The sequence below is a fragment of the Canis aureus genome, chromosome 12, assembly GCF_053574225.1.
Source record: "Canis aureus isolate CA01 chromosome 12, VMU_Caureus_v.1.0, whole genome shotgun sequence".
Lineage (NCBI taxonomy): Eukaryota > Metazoa > Chordata > Mammalia > Carnivora > Canidae > Canis > Canis aureus.
Window position 1 is genome coordinate 26,856,423 of NC_135622.1, and position 12,452 is coordinate 26,868,874.

Below are 12,452 nucleotides of genomic sequence, written 5' to 3' on the forward strand. Positions count from 1 at the left end.
AAGAACAGAAAGAAGCAGATAACAGGTTGACAAGTGAAACAGTTTCATTGGGCTGGAGACTCAAAAAGTGGAAATCAAGTCCCAGCAAGGAGTTGGAGCTCTGAAAAACACCTCCAGTTGAGACTCAGGACACACTATGAATGGAAATAAGGACAAAGTGGAAATAAATTTACCTTAAATAGCCTCAAAATACCATATTCCTTAATTGGGTTAGGGTGACCTGCCCCTACTCTTTCTGCTAGAAGAAAGTTAAATTATCTCTGGAGAAGGAAAGCATTATTTAGAGCCTCCATAATTATTTATATACAGTGCTTAGCATTTGAACAAAAATCTACAAGTTATATCAATAAATAGAACCAAGTGACAGAAAATCAGAAGAAAAACACAGAAATAGTGTCAGAAAGGGAGACAGAACGTAAAGACTGCTAACTCTGGGAAATGAACTAGGGGTGGTGGAAGGGGAGGAGGGCGGGGGGTGGGAGTGAATGGGTGACGGGCACTGGGTGTTATTCTGTATGTTAGTAAATTGAACACCAATAAAAAATAAATTGAAAAAAATAAAAAAATAAAAAATAAAAAAAAATAAAATAAAAAAAAAAAAAAGAAAAACACAGAAATAGATCAGATCCACAGGAAATTGAGATATTGATGATGTCAGATACAGGCTATAAAATAATTATGATTAATATCCTAAGTGCATTTGCTTCCTCTATGTCATTTCATGGTTTGATAAATAGTTTATTTCTTTTTTAGCACTGAGTAATACTCCTTGTCTGGATGGACCTCAGTTTATTTATCCATTCACCTATTGAAAAACATCTTGGTTGCACCCAGGTTTTGGCAATCATGAATAAAGCTGCTATTAACATGCATGTGCAAGTTTTTGTGTGGACATAAGTTTTGAAGTTCATTGGGTAAAAGGTAAGAGTTTATTTAGTTTTGTAAGAAGTCAACTGTCTTCCAAAGTGGCTATACTGTTTTGCATTCTCACCAGCAATGATTTACAGTTTCTGTTGTTCCACATTCTTGCCAGAATTTGGTATTGTCAGTGATTTGGATGTTAGCTGTTGTAATAGATGTGTAGTGTATCTTTGTTTAATTTGCATTTCCTTAATGACACATAGTTTGAGCATGTTTTTCTATGCTTACATGCTATCTATATATCTTCTTTAGTGAAGTATTTGTTCAGGTCTTTTCTGGGTTTTTGTTTTATTTTTACTGAGTTGTTCTTTTTCTCATTTTTGAGGCTTAAGAGTTCATTGTATATTTTGGATAACAGTCCTTTATCAGATATGTCTTTCACAAATATTTTCTCCCAGTCTGTGAGGAAGTCAACTTTAAGGTAAGAAAGATTACTGGAAATATAGGGGGACATTTCCTAATCATAAATGGGTTAATCATTCTCCTTCTCCCAACATGGTAGCTCCAGCCAAAAAAAAAAAAAAGAATATGAAGGGGAAGACTATCTCCCTAACATACTTTCTGGCTGAGGATGGGGGAATTGATAGAGGAAGCATCTGTGTCCCTAAACCAGTCAGCTGGGCTGATGAAACAGATAACCTGGAAGATGTTTCAGCCACTTGGCACAGTACTGATGATTATTTGTATAGGACTCCTCCAATTGACCATTCTATCCTGCCTACTGCTCTGTGGGCTGCTCAGAAACCCAATATCAAGCAGACCCATCTTCCCAAATTGCCACCCACACTGCTTTTCTAGGGAATGTACCCTGTGCTGTGACAGAAGACTCTGTGAGGAATTCTTTGAAGGATTAAATATCAGTGCAGTGCATTTACCATGTGAACCCAGCAACCCAGAAAGGTTGAAAGATTTGGTTTATACTAAGTTTGCGGACCTGAGTTTGAAGTCCTTTGCTTAGTGCCCTGAGCCTCAAATGAAGAGTCTCTAGGCAACAGGAGAATCTGAGTGGATCTTGCTTCTCAAACACAGAACAAAAGCAGGAATGATCATTCTTCTGGTGGAGATAGAAATCAGAATTCTGACAAAACAGATACACACTGGAGGGCCCATCTTGCGACAGATAGCTTTGATGACTATCTGCCTAGAAGAGGCAATGATAGCTTTGGAGACAAAGGCAAGATTGTTATGATTCCAGCCAATATCATAATGGGCATTAGGATGTGGTACCATGATGGCCCACACCAGGATATGGATTGATATGGGGGCTCTGATCACTATGATGACTGAAGCAGCAGAGACTATGACAGAGGCTATGATTCCAGGATAGGCAGTGGCATTTGGTAGTGGGTACCATAGGGATGACGTCTATAGAGGAGGGAAGGGACTGCTATGAAGACAGATATGACAGAAGAGATGATTGGTCATGGAACTCCAGAGATGATTACGCTCAGGATGATTATAGGCATGATGATAGAGATGCCCCCAACCAACCAAGTCTGAAGCCTTGGAGTACTTACAAGAAGAATGATTCCTCTGCTAGCACCTCACAGCCCATTTGAACTGCCTGTCTGTGGAGGAACAAAGCTTGTTGACCCAGGTGCTAGAGAAGAAGTAGGGGAGCAGCTACAGAAGGGGCAGAAGAAAGAAGGAACAGAGAAGTGTCAGCTGGATGCGCAAAACTATAATGTCAGCCTCAGGAGACAAGCCGGCAAAGTGAAGAAACTCAAGAAAGGGAATGGTTAAAGACAGGAAGTGAGTCATCACAGACTGAGACTTCAGCCCCATCTGGCAGAAGTGCACCAAGGAGAGAGCATGAGAAGTCTCTAGAAAATGAAACACTCCATTAAGAGGAAGATTATCACTCTCCAACTTCTAAACTTCCCAAACCTGAACAGCCTCTAAAGGTAATACCAGCCCCTCCACCAAAGCCAAATGTTTGAGTGCACTGAAGTTCTAGCCCTCCTGTTGGATCTCAGAGATCAGACACAGAGCAGCAACTCCACTTTACAAGGTCTGGGGTAGTTCCTGTTCAACCGTCTGAGAAAGGACCATCATAGAAAGATGAAAATAAAGTATGTGGGATGAATGTCCCCAAAAGTCAAAGTGGGAACTCTAGCTGGGGTTCAGGAGATGAGGGAAAAAGACTACTGAAAGGAGTCACATAGGAAAGATGGCAAAAAAGTTCAAGTCCTCCAATCGGTACCTGAGCTAAAGAAACTTTAAGAAAATCTGGCCTACAAGTTCCATTCTGCAAGCAAGTATGCTGCTTTCTCTGTTGATGGTGGAGATGAGAATGAGGGAGAAGATTACATGGAATAGATCTCTACATCCTGTGCTTTCTCCTAGTCTCTCACAACCCTGGAACATTCGAGAGCAAAGCAAGCCTCTATACAGAAAAGATAAAATAAAACTCACCGTCTCCTAGGGAGAAAAAAAGAAAGGGGATCAATCTACTAGGATGATTTAATAGTTCTGGAAATGGGGGATTTTCTGGAACTTGTTTTAAAGCAGAAAGTCCTGTGCACACTGGGATATGTTTGTCACCATTTAATTAATTAGCAATATAGTGGCAAAAGGCCAGGGATTCTGGGTGTCAAGCTAGGTGAAGTCTTCCTTGCAGTCTCTGGTTTGCTGCGTCTCCCACCCTTCTACCAACACACCCGCAACTCCTCTCACCCTGCCTAGTAACCCAGTTACAGCTCTGGTGTGCCCGCCTGTGCCTTCCTTCTGTGGCCACATGGCCAGTACATCTACCATCCTGGCAGTCAGACTCTATCTTTCTCAATGATTTTGTATTTAAAAGAGGGAGAAAATACAGCCTTTTCCTGCTTAAAAGGGGGGATGTGAAAGAAAGAAATAAATATACATATTTCTATATCTTTGCCTCTCTATCTCTGGAAGAGGAAAATAGAGTTGCTCTGGTAAAACAAACAGGGTGGCCAAGGCACAAGGGTGAGAGGATAGGAGGGAGACCTTTCCCTTTTTTATCAGCTTTATTAAGATACAATTCATATACCATTCACCTGTTTAAAGTGTACAATTCAATAGTTTCTAATATATTGACAGATATGTGCCACCAGGAAGCTTTTAAATATTAAGAAGTCTTTTGTTTGTGTCTTTGGATCAGGAACCATAATAGTATATCAATAACTACCACTGAAATTCATTATTAGTTATTATTAGTAAGCAGTTATTACTAATTATTAATTAGTTATTTTTAGTTATTAATTAATAAAAAAGGTTTATATTACCCTTGGGTTCTGTGCCAAGCATGGATCCTGCTTGAGATTCTCTGGGGTAGCTCATAAACTGACTTCAGTGTTTTCTCTTTGTTTCATACATTCATTCAATTTTCAACACATATTTTAAATTTCTAGGCTGTGGCTAATCCCATAGGCACTGAGATTTCATACTAAGACAGAAAGTAATCTTGTTCTCAGGAACATGCAGTGTTCATTTAATATGTTCCTAGCAAAATTGGTATCCCTATGGAGGAACAGCTGATTAATATCCCCTTTTGCATTCTGAGCCTCTCAATAGTTGGGGACACACGTTTGGTGCTTATGGGATACATGCAATAAAAAATGAAATAGAGTGCAAGGCATAACCCAAGCAGAAGGATCTCTCAATATTTTAATGAAAACATTAGACGGGTAACTTTTATTGCCAGCAATTAGAGAATGGAGGGAAGCTTCTCTAAAGACTAAGATCCAGGTCTTCCCACCCCTTGCGTCTCCAGGGACTTACCTCTTGCTGAGCATTGATTTCAGAATAGCACTTGGTACTGTTTCAGGTACATTTTCAGGTCCTTGTCACCAGGCATGGATAGCACCATGTACAATGGGTGATCATACATTTGGTCTCATAAGTCCCCCCAACTTGACACAAGTTAGAACATTTTCAAAAAGGTGTTTATGGGCAGCCTGGGTGGCTCAGTGGTTTAGCACCGCCTTCAGCCCAGGGCGTGATCCTAGAGACCCGGGATCAAGTCCCATGTTGGGCTCCCTGAATGGAGCCTGCTTCTCCCTCTGCCTGTGTCTCTGCCTCTGTGTGTGTGTGTGTGTGTGTGTGTGTGTGTGTTTCTCATGAATAAATAAACAAAATCTATCTATCTATCTATCTATCTATCTATCTATCTATCTATCATCTATCTATCTATCTATCTATCTATCAAAGGTGTTTATGTTCATCTTCAGTGTTCTTTCTTAATTCACTCTGATTTACTACAATGAATCTATATTACATGGGTGGTTTTGTTTTTGTTTTTGTTTTGTTTTGTTTTGTTTTTAGAGAGAGAGAAGCTGGGCAGTGAGCAGAGGGAAAGGGAAAGAGAATCTCAAGCAGGATCCATGCTTGGCACAGAACCCAACATGGAGCTTGATCTCACAACCCTGAGATTATGACCTGAGCCAAAATCAAGAGTCAGACACTTAGCCAACTGAGCCACCCAGGCACCCCTACCTGTGTATTTTTTTAAGTTAAAAATAAGTTAAAACTTAAGACCTCCTACAAGAAGCCTTCCCTGACTCCTCCCTCACCTCCCCATGATAGGTTTTGTTCCCTTAGTGTCCATAAAACTGATACTCACCTCTAGCACAGAACTTACTATAAGTACTGTATAAATATTAAAAGGTATTTTTAATCACCTGGTTAATTACCTAGGTCCCCTTTAGACTGTGATTTCCTAAGGGTAAGTGCTGTGCCTTTCATAACTGAGTCTCTAGGGTCTTGCATGGAGACTGGTGCACAGAAGCTTTCATATTTCTACCTTCCCTAAGTATCCTGCTTTTCACACCCTACTCAGTCAACAACTAACTCCACACTTAATCTCAAACAGCCCAAAAAAGACTTCTTCTCTTCAATAGGCTGACGTGTCTTACTAAGCCCTGAGTACCCAACCATGAGTGATGAATATGAGAAAATAAGGATTCCAGATGGACTTGATGGGCACACCTATCTCAGGAATGCTAGAAGTTAAGGCAGCTCCCCAGACATGTGATTTAGGTGAGAATTATATTCATTCATATATTCATACTTATGGAATGAAAGGTAAAGAAAGGGAAGGGGATGGTGAGTAAGGGACTGGAACTAGATCTTGAGACAAGATATAAATTGGGGGCTGGAAAGGCAAGGAAGGCATGAATTTCTGCTTTGGAAGATAACTTGATGGAGGACAGATAGCATCATACAAACATTGAACTTACACAAATTCAATTAGGTATACTTGGCAGAAAGGGAGGCGGGAAGAGGGAAAGTACAAAAGGGGGAGGGGTAGAAAAAAGATACAAGAGAAATAATCAATTAAATAATACAGGTTTTTATTTTTTAAAAAGATTTATTTATTTATTTGAGAGAGAAAAAGAGAGAGCTGAGGGGGGGTGAGGCACAGAGGGAGAGGGAAAGAAATCCTGAAGCCGACTCCCCCTGAGCGCAGAGCACAATTGTAGGGCTCCATCCCAGAACCCTGATATCAGATAACCTGAGCTAATGAAGAGTCAGACACTTATGAGCTACCCACATGCCTCAATAATAAGGATTTTTATGTTTTTTTTTTTTTTTTAATGTACAGGTGATTTTACACATTTCACACAGTGTTGTTCCTAAAGAACTTGAGAAGGGAGAAGTGACATCGACTACCTTTAGTGTGCAGGGATTCAACATTAACTTGAATTATTAGAGGAGCTTAGAAAAAATACAGATGCCTGGATCCTACCCTCAGAAAATCTGGTATAATTAATTGGTCAGAGGTGCAGCCTGGGCTTCAGGTTAAGAGCTCCCAAGTGATTTTTTTTCCAATTAAAAAAATTGAGGTAAAATACACATAACATAAAATTTACGATCTTAACCACTTTTAAGGCTATAGTTCAGTGGCATTCAATATATTCATAATGTTGTGCAATCATCACCACCATCCATCTCTAAAATTCTTTTCATCTGTAAAACTAAAAATCTATACCCGTGTAACGACAACTCTCACCCTTTACCCCAGCCCCAGGAAACCATCATTCTACTTCCTGTCTCTACGATTTTGAATCTTCTAAGTACCTCATATAAGTAGAATAACTTGTCTTTTATTACTGGCTTTTTTTTTTTTTTAAGATTTTGTTTATTTATTCATGAGAGACCCAGAGAGAGAGGCAGAGACATAGGCAGAGGGAGAAGCGGGCTCCATGCAGGAAGCCTAATGCGGGACTCGATCCCAGGACTCCAGGATCATGCCCTGAGCCAAAGGCAGACTCTCAACCGCTAAGCCAAGCAGGAAATCCCTGGCTTATTTCAACTAGCATAATATCCTCAAGGTTCATCCATGTGGTTAGCATGTGCCAGAATCCTTTTCCTTCTTAAGGCTGAATAATGCTCCATTATATGTATATAACATATTTTGCTTATCCAGTCATCTGTCATTGGACACTTGGGTTGCTTTCAATTTTAGCTATAGTGAATAATGCTTCTATGAACCTGGGTGTACTAAAATCTCTTTGAGACCCTGCTTCCAGTTCTTTTGCATATGTAGCCAGAAGTGGAATTGCTGGATCATATGGTAATTCTATTTTAATTTCTGGAGGAAAGTCCATACTGTTTTCCTTATGGCTACACCAATTTACATTTTCATTGATAGTACATAAGGGTTCTAATTTCTCCTCATCCTTGTCAACACTCATTATTTTCTGGGTTTTTGGTAGTAGCTATATTAATGGGTATGAAGTGATATCCTATTGTAGTTTTGGTTTGCATTTCTCTAATGATAGTGATGTCAACCATATTTTGATGTGCTTACTGGGCATTTGTCTATCGTTTTAGGAAAAATATCTATTCAAATCCTTTGCTTATTTTTTAGTCAGGTTGTTTGGTTTTGGCTGTTGAATTTTTTTTTAATTTTTTTTTATTTATTTATGATAGTCACAGAGAGAGAGAGAGAGAGAGGCAGAGACACAGGCAGAGGGAGAAGCAGGCTCCATGCACCAGGAGCCCGACGTGGGATTCGATCCCGGATCTCCAGGATCGCACCCTGGGCCAAAGGCAGGCGCTAAACTGCTGCGCCACCCAGGGTTCCCTTGGCTGTTGAATTTTAAAGGTCTCTATATACTCTGGATAATAACTCTTTGTCAGTTATGGGATTTGCACATATTTTCTCCCATTCTGTGGGGTGTCTTTTTATTCTCTTGATGGTATTTTTTGATGCATCAGAAACCATTTAACAACATATGAAAGAGTTTATTTCTGGGCTGCCTATTCTATTCTGTTGGTCTATATGTCTATCATTATTTGAGTACCATATTGTTTTTGATCACTGTAGCTTTGTAGTAAGTTTTGAAATCAAGAAGTATGAGTAATCCAGCTTTGTACTTCTTTTTCAAGATTGTTTTGACTTTTCATGGTTGCTTGAGATTCCATATGAATTTTAGGATGTGTTTTTCTATTTTTGCACAAACTGTCACTGGAATTTTTTTTAAAGATTTTATTCACTTATTCATGAGAGAGAGGGAGAGAGAGAGAGAGAGAGAATGGCAGAGACATAGGCAAAGGGAGAAGCAGGTTCCATGCAGGGAGCCCGATGCGGGACTCGATCCTGGGTCTCCAGGATCACACCCTGGGTGGAAGGCAGACGCCAAACTGCCGAGTCACCCAGGGATCCCCCATGTCACTGGAATTTTGATAGAAATTACATTGAATATGTGGATCACTTTGGGTAGTATTGACATTTTAACATTTTAAGTCTTCCAATCCATGAATATGGATGTGTTTCTATCTGTGTCTTCTTTACTTTCTTTCAATAATGTTTTGTAGCTTTTAAAAAGATTTAATTAATTAATTTATTTGAGAGAGAGAGAGAGAGAATGAGTAGTGGGGAGGGGCAGAAGGAGAGAGAGAAAGAGATAGAGGGAGAAGCAGACTCCCTGCTGGGCAGGAAGCCAGATGTGGGGCTGGATCCCAGGACCCAGAGATCATAACCTGAGCCAAAGGCAGACACTTAACCAACTGAACCACCGAGGTGCCTCTATAGTTTTTACCACACAAGTATTTAACTTTCTTAGTTAACTCCTAAATATTGTATTCTTTTCATGCTATTTAAGTAGAATTTTTAAATAATTTTCTTTTCAGATTATTTACTGTGTGTATAGAAATGCAACTGTGTTGACTTCATATCTTGCTACTTTGATTCATTTAGGTCTAACAGGTGTGTGTGTGTGTGTGTGCACGCGAGTGTGCACTAATCTTAAGGCTTTGCTACATATAAGATCATATCATCTGCAAACCGAGATTGTTTTACTTCTTACTCAAGTGATTTCACTGTGTAGCGAGGGTTGAGAATCTTTGCGGTCGGTCTTGATCCCTGATCACTATTCTTAGTTGAGACTTCCTGTTGTGTTGAGTGTGATGTTAGTATTTAAAGACATGTATTTGTCACTCAAAATGATCCCCCCAACTCAGGCCTATAATTTCATCTGATGTTTGTCAGAGGAGAAAGTAACCTGTTTCAGTGTTGACTGTGTCTGACTTATGAACAGTGTATACATCTGTATTCTCTTTGTGGTATTTAAAAGTTTCAAATGGGATTTAAAAAAAAATCTTCCCATCACCCCCTCCTTCAACCCCTCAAAGATACCACTTTTATTAGTTCCTTATAAATTATTCCAGAGCTTCGTTATGCAAATTCAGCTAATAAAAATAGTTATTATTTTCCCACTTTTAAAACATACCATGCTCTCTCTATTTTGCATCTTTTTAAAAAAGATGTATTTATTCATTTTTGAGAGAGAGAGAGAAAGTGCACACATGCACAAATCAGGGGAGGGGCAGAGGGACAAAGAGAAAGAGAATCCTCAAGCAGACTCCCCACCAAGCATGGAGCTGGGATGTAGAGCTTGATCCCAGCACCCTGAGGTCATGGCCTGAGAAGAAACCAAGAGTCAGATGCTTAACAGACTGAATTCCCAGCCACCCTTACATCTTTATTTTAAATTTAAGAATATTTTGGTACCCTAGCACCCACATCTTTAAATATCAATTTTCACTTAAAGGAACTAGGCATTCTTGGAAAAACAACTCATTCCAGATTTGGGCAAGATATGTGCAAGATGATCTTAGAATAACTTGTTCTATAAGAAAATAAGATAGCTCTCAAAGACTAGTAGAGGCTGCAGAGGCTACCACCTCTGGGAAAACTTGGGACAGTAAGAGCATTAACAGGATTGAAAATCATCAAATGTATTTAAATCCATAATTGCAAAAGATATCTCAAAAATATGTTCGTTGGAGGATTTTAGAGAACCTTAGTTTAAAACTGCAAAAAGCAAAAAAATAAAAATAAAAATAAAATAAAATAAAACTGCAAAAAGTGAGAGAACGAATCAAGCATTTCATTACAAACTATGCCATTTCAGTACAAACATGATGAGAGAGGCTTCTCTTTATAGAAGTATTCTACTAATGAAGAAGTAATGATAGAATTCAAATTCTGCCATTTTGTACCTGTGATAAATTAATGGACATAAAGCCTTGAGCCAAGGCAGTGGCATGACAATAGACAGCCAGCCAGACGTAATATACCACCTCATAGAAGTACACACTACTACTTATTGAGTCACCCAGCTACCAAAGAAATGTTAAAAATCAGACTAAGTGGGATCAAATCTACAGATAGAACTACAAGTTCATGGGAAAGGCAAAGGGCAGAGGAATATTTCAATAACTCCACAAGGATGCAATAAGCATAATCTGAACTATGAGAAACAACAAATAAATTACAAGAGGTAAAAAGAGATGGAGGGAATCCTGTAGATTGAAAGAGATTTAAGAGATATTGACCAGTTGCAATGTATGTAACTGTGGAGACAGAAGTGAACTTAGCAGGCCTAAGACTGCTACCCTTACAAAGGCCTACTTACAAGGATGGCCCTTGACTGGCATCTGGGAACTTGCTAGGGAGGGTTCGCACCATTCCCTAATTAATAAGAATGGCTCACTGTGTGTAAACTATAAAAACAATGTAATTTGTGCTAAATACCTGTTTTCCTATTGGGAGTCCAAAATTTTGGTATATGCTAGGCACTGGGTTCCTATATGATTAGCCCTGAGTAAAAACCATGGACACGGAGTCTCTAATGAGTTTCCCTGGCAGACAACACTTCACATGTGTTGTTATAATTTGATGTTAGAGGAATGAAGTGCATTGTGGGTGACTCCTTGGAGAAAGGACTTTTGAAAGCTTCCTTCTGATTTCCTCTGGACTTCATATGCCTTTTCCCTTTGTTGATTTTGCTTTGTGTCTTTTCTTTGTAATAAATCATAGCTATGAGTATGACCATATGCTGAGTCCTGTGAGTCCTCCTAATGAATCACTGAACCCAAGAGTGGTCTTGGGGACCCTAGACATCATACCTTATTTGGATATTGTTAAAACATACAAACAAAAAAATTGGGAAGGGGTTGAGAAATCAGGGAAATCTGAATTCAATGTAATGATACTGAGGAATTAGTTTTTAGATGCAATAATAATAGTATTATAGTTCTGTTTAAGAGATACGCACATACATTGAAATATTTGTGGGTGGAATACTATAAAGTCTGAAATTTGCTTCAAAGTAATGTGGCAGGAAAGGCTGGAATTGAGTAAAGGTATAGTTGGAAAAGATTGACCATGAGTTAAAGGCTGTTGAAGCTGGGGCATGTGAGTCTGGGGCTTCATTGTGCTATTTTGTCTACCTTTGTATATGTTTGAAATTTTATGTAATAAAAAGCAAAAAAAACCACCCCATATATTGGGGTTTTTAAAATTTCAGCTCAAAGACAGCTTCCTTGGTTTCATTTGTTTTTGTTTTTGTTTTTCTACTGATGCAGAATATCCTACTATATAGGGTGATTTGCCTTGCCACTCTCTTTAGGACCTGACCCTCATATCACATGCAAGCACTCTTAGAATTGCTTCTCATGTGAGCTCTTAGAGGCTTGTCCCAAATTCCCCAAAGACATAACCATTAACCTGAAAGAGCTGTAGGGTCAGTCATTCTAGAGGTGAAAAATACAGTGATTCTTAGAGTACATCCTACTTGAGGCAATGTGAACAAGGACAATCAGTGCAGTAGACAGTGATTGTTCCCACAGGAGACCCAGGGGTTAGAAGTGTCCAGAAGTATCAGAGTCTGGAGTGGAGCAAATGTGAGTCTGCAGCATTACCCTGGTAGGGTCTCCAGGTCTTTGAGAAACTAGAGGAGGTGTAATGTATGGCCAGAGAATGATAGATCTGTCTTTCCAGTGTCTCTAGATTTCATGGCTTGTGCTATCTTAGGGTCACTGATCCCAAGGTGTTGGGAGAATATATCAGTCAGGTTTCTTCTGTGGTAAGCTGCGGGAACCACTCTAATCATTTTAGGAGAAATTCTTAAAAGCTGTACTGTTGTTGGAAGGTTCACAGAATTAAAGGAAAAGTTGAGCAATTAAGTCTCTGAAAGTACAGGAGCTACCAGCAGCTTTGGGGAAATCTAGAAAGCAGGCCCCTGTGGATAGTCTTTTAGAGATAAGTCATCAGG

General features: G+C 39.3%; 1 pseudogene; it reads left to right on the plus strand.

The window, feature by feature from the left end:
* Window positions 1–1,416: 1,416 nt before the first annotated feature.
* LOC144324542 (eukaryotic translation initiation factor 4B pseudogene) lies at window positions 1,417–3,790 on the plus strand (annotated as a pseudogene).
* Window positions 3,791–12,452: the final 8,662 nt, after the last annotated feature.